The sequence below is a fragment of the Barbus barbus genome (assembly GCF_936440315.1).
Source record: "Barbus barbus genome assembly, chromosome: 5".
Taxonomy (NCBI): Eukaryota; Metazoa; Chordata; class Actinopteri; order Cypriniformes; family Cyprinidae; genus Barbus; species Barbus barbus.
The window spans coordinates 35,871,830-35,882,474 of NC_136733.1; the positions used below are offsets into that span (position 1 = coordinate 35,871,830).

The following is a 10,645-nucleotide window of genomic DNA, read 5'->3' on the forward strand; positions in this document are numbered from 1 at the left end:
ATATTACTTGACTGGTCCAGGGGAAAGATTCAGTGTTTCATTCATTTGCTTTGTCATGAACACTGCAGTGTTTCTATTTTATTGCTGTTTACTGCAGTGTTTCTATATTTTAATGTAAAGCATCTTTAAACTTCATTAGGACACAGTTGTCATATAATGTACAAAGTATGCGATATGACGATTTTTGATCGTGGACTATAAAAATGTCTCCATGATCTGCTTTTGAAGAAATATAGTAGTATCGTGCTACAGCGCATTCTATCAGCTGCAGCTGCGCCTTCGTCATGTACAACGCCACATGCATTCACATCAGTGTTCACTCAGCAGTAGAGTTACTCTGTTGGAACACTGCACTAATTCTCAATCACAAAAGTACATTATTTTCACGCGCTTTTATGCACTTATTCTCAATCACAAAAGTACATTATTTGCATGCGCTTTTATGCACTAATTCTCAATCACAAAAGTACATTATTTTCACGCGCTTTTATGCACTTATTCTCAATCACAAAAGTACATTATTTTCACGCGCTTTTATGCACTTATTCTCAATCACAAAAGTACATTATTTGCATGCGCTTTTATGCACTAATTCTCAATCACAAAAGTACATTATTTGCATGCGCTTTTATGCACTAATTCTCAATCACAAAAGTACATTATTTGCACGTGCTTTTATGCACTTATTCTCAATCACAAAAGTACATTATTTGCATGCGCTTTTAAATGTTTAATTCATGTGCGCTTTCTCTGAGCGCTGCACAAGATACATTTTTGAAGGGGACACACATAATACAGCCAAAATTGTACTTGTAAGGATATATATATGTACACAGCATGCATCTCCATAACTGAGGCCAATGCGATATGCATCTCGATGTACAGCCAACGATACGATACATTGAAGATAAATATAAAGCAGCTAGCGATGCGATGCGATTTATCCCTATTACGATGCAGTGCGATTTGATTCGATTCAACACAATGCGATTCGATGCATTGGAAAAAATATGATCGCTTTTATTTCTTTGGTTCAGACAGACAGCAAATCATAAATTAACTTGTGTCTTCTGACCTCTAACGCCTCGAGGCCTGTTTCATAAAACAAGTTTACCAAATAGGCCAGGCTTATTTCAGTTAGTCTGACTCACTGTCAAATGATTTGGTTCCATAAAGCAAATTTAACAAAGATCAACCTCGGTCACAGTGGCTACTTAGGCTGGAAAGCTAACCAGGTTCAGGGCAGGCAAGCTGTCAGGCTAAGCTGAGCTCAATGACCAACAGGAACACAATAATATTACCACCAGGGTGCGAACTACGGGGGAGCTAGGGGGAGCTCGGCTCCCCTTAATAAGACATGGGCTCCCCTGAAAACGTGATTTGTGAAATTTTGGGGGGTCTCAAAAAATATTGACAATGTGTTATTTTGATGTGCAATTTCAGTTTTGTGTAATGTGATCATCTTGGATCATTATGTGTAAAATTGCAAAAATATCATTCATTCATGCATGACCGCGATTTGAACCTAATTCACTTCAATAAAGATAACTATACATGCTATTCTTGTCATGAGCATCAAGGTGTGGGGGCGCTGTGGTGCAAATTCATTCCACTCATGTTTAGTACGTTAACTCAAAGATTCGTGGAAAAAATATAAACGTTGGATTCAACATTGGCCGTAGATCTGCGCGCGTGGCAGTTTAATGGCATGACTGATTCACCTGCTGCAAGCCCTGTTAGCACGCAAGAAGTAACGCAAGAAGTAAGTCATTGCAACAGTGACAATGACCCCCCCCCCCCCCCCCCCAATATAGCAGTCATCATTTACTCCCAACATCTGAGCTGCTAAAGACACACAGGATTACTTTTGTTTTTGTAGCGAATGTGCCCCCCCGATCTACCTAAGTGCGTTTATGTTCACACAAATCATTCGTGATCCAGCTTCACCTACAGAAGAAGTGAGCATAAGGTTTTTTTTTATGAATCTGTGCAAATTGCGTTTCCTAATAATGTACTAGTTAGCAAGTTCCACGACGAATGCAGCTAAAGTCTCAGAGAACCGCTCGTCACTGGGTGAGCAGACCTCATTAGCATTTAAAGGGACATGCACCGAAACGGGTCCCTGTGAACAGAACTGTTTTTGATAAGCTGAAAGGGTGTTATTTTACACTACCATTGAGAAATGTTAACCAAATTATGTTATACTTTACATGAAGACCCTAAAGGATCATACCCACTTGTGGAAAATGGGCATCTGATGTCCCCTTTAAAACGGCATGTTTTGTCCACTAGAACAGTAAAAAATATATATTTTCTTCAACGCTGTGGATTATCTTGTCTTTGACTAAACAAACAGCTATTTCTAAAAATTTATTTTGTGTGTCAGGGCTCGTTAGATTGAACGGGGCATTTATTTGACTAGAGAAAGCCTTGTCACGCTCGGCATCGCACAGCTCCAAAAAGTTCCCACAATTCGCAGAAGCGTCTCTCTCGTCCTGCCCTCGCAGTGCAAGTTCTTGTTTTCCTAAATAGAGCAATATGTCAACAATGGATTCTGCATATTCCCTATTGCCCTGCACTATTGTCCTGTGAGATTCACTTAACTGTGCATCGACTTAACCAGTAGCTTTGGTTTGCTCAAAGCAGTGCCATTGCATTGTACAGTGATGATGTGCTGCATGTTTCTGTAAATTTGCTCAAATATTCTTCCAGTCACGTACTCAATTTGCAATAAAAGCAAGATCTCTTTATGGACCATTAGAACTGCACTGGCACAATCTACATGGGAAGCAGAATATCGCAATGAATGAATGCATATATGCCTTGTAGTAATCTGACGAAAACAACTGGTTCTGCTTACGGAACAGTGTTTTCGGTATCACTTTAGAATACTATTCCATCATTTATAAATAACTACACAAGAACACGAGTAACGCAATATTAGCACTCTAGTAACTACTAGTATCTAACAAGAAAATCTGACTAATTAATTATTAGTAAGTAATAGTCGAACGTGGTAGCTCACTATTAGCTAATCAGTAACTACAATTTTTTCATACACACCCAAGAAGTACTAAGAATTACAATATGCAGGTTTAATATGAATAATGCATAATGTATAATTCATTTTAAAGTGAAGGTCATGGTAACCTACTAGTAATGATTCAAGTATTACCAGCTTCTTCAGAAAGAATTACTAATTATTTGGATCAGTATTCTAAAGCGAATAACATGATAATTCTCTAGTAATGACTGAAATCATTGTAAGCGTTTGAGGGTTTTGTAAAGTATTGGATAGTAATTATTCAGGTGTTACTACATCCTTCTAAACGAATTACTAATTTTTTGGATCAGTATTCTAAAGTGACGATCATGATAACTCCCTAGTAATTACTTTTTTGTAAGGTTCTAGTTTGTAATTCGTTTTGTTAGATTTGGTAACACTTAAATCATTACTAGTGGGCTACCGTCTTCACTTTAGAATACTGATCCAAATAATTAGCATTTCCTTTAGAAGGATGTAATAACACTTGAGTCATTACTATCCAAAACCTTACATACAACCCGAATTCCGAAAATGTGGGACGTTATTTAAATTTGAGTAAAATTAAAACTAAAAGACTTTCAAATCACATATCACAAATCACAATAGAACATGGAGAACATAACAAATGTTGGTAACACTTTAGAATAGGGAACACTAATTTACTATTAACTACGACTTTTCCCTCTATAAAGTCCTAAATTGCTGCTTATTAATAGTTAGTAAGGTAGTTGTTCAGTTTAGGCATTGGGTAGGATTAGGGATGTAGAATAAGGTCATGCAGAATAAGGCATTAATATGCATTTAATTAGTACTAATAAATGTCTAATATTCAAGTAATATGCATGCTAATAAACAACTAGTTAAGAGACCCTAAAATAAAATTAGTTTAAACTGAGAAATTTTACACTTTTATCCACTAAATTAGCTCGTTTCAAATTTGATGCCTGCTACAGGTCTCAAAAAAGTTGTCACGGGGCAAAAAAGGGCTGAAAAAGCAGGACATTTTGAAAATATTAAACTGGGAGAACATCTAGCAACTAATTAAGTTAACTGACATCAGGTCTGTAACATGTCTAGCTATAAAAGGGATGTCTTAGAGAGGCAGAGTCTCTGGGCAGAGGCTTGTGGAATACTTTAAAAACAACGTTCCTCAACATCATATCGCAAAGGCTTTGCAAATTCCATCATCTACAATGCATAACATCATCAAAAGATTCAGAGAAACTGAAGAAATCTCTGTGCGTAAGGGATAAGGCCGAAGACTTTTGTTGGATGCACATAGTCTTCGGGCCCTCAGACGACACTGCATAACTCATCGGCATGATTCTGTCATTGGCATTACTAAATGGGCCCAGGAATACTACCAGAAACCACTGTCAGTAAACACAATCCGCCGTGCCATCTGCCAACTAAAGTTCTATCATGCAAAAAAGAAGCCATATGTGAAACTGGTCCAGAAGCGCCGTCGTGTCCTATGGGCCAAGGCTCATTTATAATTGACTGTTTCAAAGTAGAAAATTGTTCTATGGTCAGACGAGTCCAAGTTTGACATTCTTGTTGAAAATCACGGACGCCGTGTCCTCTGGGCTAAAGAGGAGGGAGACCTTCCAGCTTGTCATCAGCGTTCAGTTCAAAAGCCAGCATCTCTGATGGTATGGGGGTGCATAAGTGCATACGGTATGGGCAGCTTGCATGTTTTAGAAGGCACTATGAATGCTGAAAGGTATATAAAGGTTTTAGAGCTATATATGCTCCCCTCCAGATGGTGTGTATTTCAGCAGGACAATGCAAAACCACATACTGCAGCTATTACAACAGCGTGGTTTCATAGTAAAAGAGTCCGGGTGCTGAATTGGCCTGCCTGCAGTCCAGATCATTAAACGAAAAATATGTCAAAGAAGACCACAAACTCTTCAGCAGCTGGAAACCTATACCATGCAAGAATAGGACCAAATTTCAACACCAAAACTCCAGAAAATCATAACCTCGATGCCCAGACGTCTTCAAACTATTTTGAAAAGAAGAGGAGATGCTACACCATGGTAAACATGCCCCGTCACAACTATTTTGAGACCTGCAGCAGGCATCAAATTTGAAATGAGCTCATTTTGTGCATAATATTGTACAATTTCTCAGTTTAAACATATGCAAATCAGTCTGTTGGTGGGTGAAGGGCAGAAACTGCATTTTCACCAATGAAAAGTTGGGCTTTGTACCAAATGTCTTCTTCTTGCTTCCTCTAAGAGCTGTTTGGCTGTTGTCCTGGCATCTTTATCTGATGGAGTTGGACAGTTTGCTTATGTTAGTCCACCAAGATTCAATCAAAATGTAACAAATATTTGTCCACTATTGTGGTCAGAGAGGGGCCCCGCCATAAACTGGGCCCTAGAATGTGCTGTCCACTACAGTTGAATAACTTTATTCAATTTCTGTATGTTTCCTACTTGCTGAAGGGCACATGTGGCTGACATTTATTATAATGGGTTTATGTGAAGATTGTTTTAAGCTAACTTAAATTAAAAGTTATTTTAAAGGGGTCATTGGATGCCCATTTGATATAAGTTGATATGATTCTTTAGGGCAGGGGTCATCAAACTTGATCCTGAAGGGTTGATGTCCTACAGAGTTTAGCTCCAATTTGCCTCAACACACCTGCCTGGAAGTTTCAAGTATACCTAGTAAGACCTTGATTAGTTGCTTCAGGTGTGTTTGATAAAGGTTAGATTTAAACTCTGCAGGACTCCAGCCCTCCAGGACGGAACTTGGTGACCCCTGCTTTAAGGTCTTAATAAAAAGTCTATAACATACTTTGGTTAAAATTTCTCAATGGTAGTGTAAAAAATAATTATTTTACCTTGTCAATCATCTGGGAGCAGCCTGTGCAGAACTACGTCATTCTGACAGGAATTTTAGAACAGCCTGATTTGAGGAAGGGGATTTTAAAATAGGGATTTTTAAAAAACTACTGGCTGCAAAAAGAAAATTCTCTTGACTGCGAGTTGACCCAGTAGTTCTCTGACTGCCAGAGGTTTTTCAGAAATCACCATATACTCTGCGTGTGTTCACCAGATTTGCGCGAGCCATTCTTATCGCGAAGCTGATGGTAAAATTTGTGATCTATTTGAATTCTATTGAGAAATTGACACTTGAAAATGCAATATAGAAAGGCACATAAATGAAAAAGACTGATGAAAAGAGGAGAAAACAATCCTGCGCCAGAACTAACATATATTAAAATCTTTTTAAACTACTCGAGACAACCTTTACTAAAATTTATCACATTTTATTGTTGGCTTATTTAATGTTGTAAATTTTGTCTAACTTGTTGAAGAATTTATAATAGATAATCTGTTAAGGGAATAGATTTAGCCCTGGATTTATATTACAACTGTGGTGTGTTGTAGCTTTTGTTTCAAAATGCGCAGACTCTTCATAACAAATGCTATATAGATTAATTTGAAAAAAGAAGTCATCATTGGCCTGGTATTGCTAGCCTTATTATAACAAATGCTACAGTTAAGAAATCTGGTACATTTTCATAAGAGCAAGTACAAGTCAAACTCAAGAGCCATGTGTAAAATGGGTTCTAATGATGAGTGATGGAAAACCTGGCCTTCACATATTCCAAGAGATGGCAAATATTAAACCATTAAGAGCCTGATGAACTGTTAAGGAGTAAGAAATAATATCAATATAAGAAAATCTTAAATTAGATTGACTTTCCATGGCATGCTGAACTTGAACATTCTGTCAAGCTATAGCCTATAAGTGGCTAAATAATATAAAATACACTACATATCCTGTCAGGCATGTGAAGAGAGGGGTGCCGTGGGTGCTTGAGCACCTGCCCCTTTTCCCCTTGATGCCCAAAGTGCCCTTTTGTCAAGTTTTTGTTTGTTTGTAATTAAACACTCTTTTGTGAAGGCCTGCCCAATCTAACTATTATTAAAATTAATTAATAATAGTTTAGCCATGAATTAAATTATCCACATGATGACCTTTCACCTAACGATCTCATCCGGGACGATCTCTCACGTTCAGACATGTTTTGGATGCCTTCAATTGGTGCGTACCAAACGGGATTTATCTCCCTCCAAAGGGCACTTCGGAGTGAAAACAATCATGGCCGCCATATTGAAGTGTCGTTCCAAACCGAAGTGTTCAAATTTAGCCACTTCAAAGGGCCCTTCGGAATGAAGGATTTCGAAGGGTACAACCAAAGAGTATAGAAGCCCTCTTTGGTACAACTGATGGACACTTCGGGCCCCCATGATCCTTTGCGCTGATTCTGTGCATGATGACGGCGCCTCCGTGTGGCCACGGGATGATGAAGCAGAAGGGCACTTCAAGAAACAGTTGTTTGGTCCCCTACACCTTTCAACCCTTCGAAGCTCTCACTCCGGAGGGTAAACCCTTTGAAGGGATTACGGCAAATTTCCGAATTTCCGAATTTCCCTTCCGAACCCCAGCCCACAAGATCCAGGGGGTGTGGTAGGATCCACATCTAGGAGATGGAGATTGGTAGGTTCAGAGTTGGAGATGGGTGGGTTTAGGGTTTAGGGGTGGAGATGGGTAGGTTTAGGTATGTGTAAGGTGGGAGTAGTTGGATCTGGATCCAACCACGCCCCCTGGATCTTGTGGGCTGCAGCGAGACGCTTCTCCAGGGAATACGAGAACATGAGAACGGCGTGAAGATATCATGCACAGCTGTTGTTTATATTGCTGTGTGTAGCCTGTGGAAGCGCGGTTAGCTGCAGCAAGGGGCTACAATATTTTGGTTCAGTGTTTTCCTAATGAAAATTTATGATTGGTTTATAAAGGCTACTACGAACACCCTTTTCCCATTTTTATCACAGAATAATTCAGGAAATATATTTTATAGTTTCTATACTAAATGATATGTCAATCAGTACTGCATTTTTCATATAGATGATGTAACCCGGGTACAAAATAGAATAATTTAATTTAAAATAGGAAAATCAATTCCTAAGTTAGTCTTTCTTTAAGCCAATCCAAAAAGATTGAAAAAAGATTGAAAAAAGAGTGATATAGATGGTCAGGAGAACGCTGTGGAACAGCATCGATTGTTCATCTGTTTTATTAATCAAGTTCCTTGTGTTTCTTGTTCGGGTCTTTTCACAAAGAGGGTTTTCCGTTGTTGCTACCGTGAAAGCGTTGAACATTTGATGGCGAGCCAACCATTTGGATTTCCTGGATTTCCTGTCTGATTGAGAACTTTGAGCTCAGAAGTTCTAAGAACCGTCATGCGGTAGGACTGTTACCAACAAAGGAATTAACAGTCATTGGAGAACATTTTGTTGCTTTACCATTTTGGAAGACTACGTGGATTGCCGAACTGTTTGCATCTGATACACATACACTGATAAACGCACACACCAACATTTGTTAGAATAAAAGAGGGGTTTTATTCCATTTTGTTTGTATGCTGGCTATATTATTTTTTTAATTTGTACAGTATTTTCTACTAAAATTACATTGAAATTTGTCAAAGAATTTGTCTTTTCATTGTGTTACAAGATCTTATTTGAATCTTATTTGAATACGAACCTAGTGCCTGTGTATTTGCCTATAGAAGGGTTACATTTATTTATTTATTACCTGAAGATAACTTGAGAAACACACATAAACCATATATTTTCGCAATCGTGTGTTTATTGTCTTCACGTTTCATCAGTAAATACGTTTCTGCTTTTTATTCAGCTCAGATACAGAGATAGCCGTGTGAGTTTGTCCATATTAGGGATTTCCTGCACGTCAAAAGTTTCTGCGCAGGAGCACCCTCTGACTTCGAGTATGAATGAAACATGTACTGCACGAGAGTGTTCAGCTCTCCTGATATTCATATCTCCTCATTTTGGATATGAATAAAATGTCAGGTGAAGTCTCTTTTAATTTAAATCTAGAAACCTCTATGTGAAAACACCTGCTCGAGCTCGAATAAAGTGCAGCGGACGAATTTACATTTTATTAAAATTAATATTAAATATAAAAAATGCAGCTAACGTTCGCAATAAAAGCAAAGGTGCTTGTTCTCTTTCTTTCTTGCTGTTTAATTGGGAAAAGTTTAAAGCGTGTCAAGGTGTCTTTTTTATGTTAATTTTTTTGTTAAAAATGTTAAAAAATTTCTTTAACATGTAAATTTAAAATGGCCTTTTCTGTTCTGTGTTTCTTTTTCAAACATGCGTCATGGCATTTGCTGCTGTATCAAGAAGCATCCATTTCGATACACATATCAGCAAGGAGCACAGCCCTATTGAAAGCCATGTTCCATGTGCCCCTTTTATACTTTGAGCACCTGCCCCTCCAAAGGTCTCTGCACGGCCATTTATCCTGTGTAAATAGTTAACTAGGCTATTACTTTATTGCAGTTATGTTATCAACCAACTTTGAATGTGCAGATGATAGCACAAAAGACCATTTTACAAAAACAAACAAACAAATAAATAAACCTCATGAGGGAGCATGACCCAGCACTCCACTAAAACAGTTCACCCTTCAACCCCCCAATCTTCAAACCAAAACTACGCCCCTTGATGACTGCGCTGACTAAAGCGGAAACGACTTGCAGAAGACACAGCACTGTTTAAACTACAGTTCTGTTATACAGTTCTACTTTGTTCTGTTGTAAAACGTTAAATATTTTAAAACTCATATAATGTTTTCATGTGTTTAAATTGCGTGTGAATATTCTCAAACACTGACAGTGCCATCTCTGTATTTTGTGAGTGTTGACAAATTTCAATTTTAAGAAACTAAAGGAATTATGGAAAACACCTGTTTAATTGCAGTTAATTTGTTAGTCTTGTTCAATGTGTTTCTTTTCATATAAAAGTAATAGAATTTCAATGAAATTACATCTGTAAGCAACAAAGCATATGTGTGAAATGTGATATCCACCAACTCCAAGTTTGAACTGCTCCCAACTGCAACCGCCTTTTCTAGTCTATTTTTAAGATTTATTTAGTTCAGTAGGTCCATCTAATGGCTGCTCCTCTCTGCTATTGAATGCTATTTGCTAATTCTATAGTTTTTGAAATCAGGAAGGAAATCACACATTTCAAGAGACTTAAGTAGGCTGAATTAAAAAATGAGTGAGTTCATAGAGGTAAACTAGATCGGTTAGCTAACTTGAAAGATTAGGCTATAAAAGCTATATCGAATCTGCCAGTTCATTTGGCTATAAAATAATTTTGTTTTATTTTTTATTTAGACTAACTGTCTCTTTTTTATGCTGATTGGTAAAGTAGGCTTATTTTATTACATGAAACTGACACAGCCACATACCATGAGAGCATGTGCTGACATCAACAGATGCCTTTGGTAGCGACCTTTCCCAGTAAGGATTTATTTAAGGCACTCCCGTAATGAACAGTGAACACCAGTAGGAGTCCTATTGGTGTCTTCTGTCTGGCTATTTTGGGGTATATCAAATGACTAACTAATTTTTTAATCTTGATAAGTATCTTGATTAAACTAGAAATAATGTATTAGCTTATGCATTTCTTACATCAACCTCTAGCAGAGTCATGCTAATTAAACTATAACCCATTTTTGTTTTAATAATTCATGAAATTGTAT

The 10,645-nt window shown here is 37.7% G+C and overlaps 1 protein-coding gene across 1 annotated transcript in view; it reads left to right on the plus strand.

Moving 5' to 3' along the window:
- The window catches only part of LOC306869969 (CCN family member 1-like), a 1,026,947-nt gene that overhangs the window by 593,001 nt on the left and 423,301 nt on the right, over positions 1-10,645 (plus strand). The window lies entirely within an intron of this gene.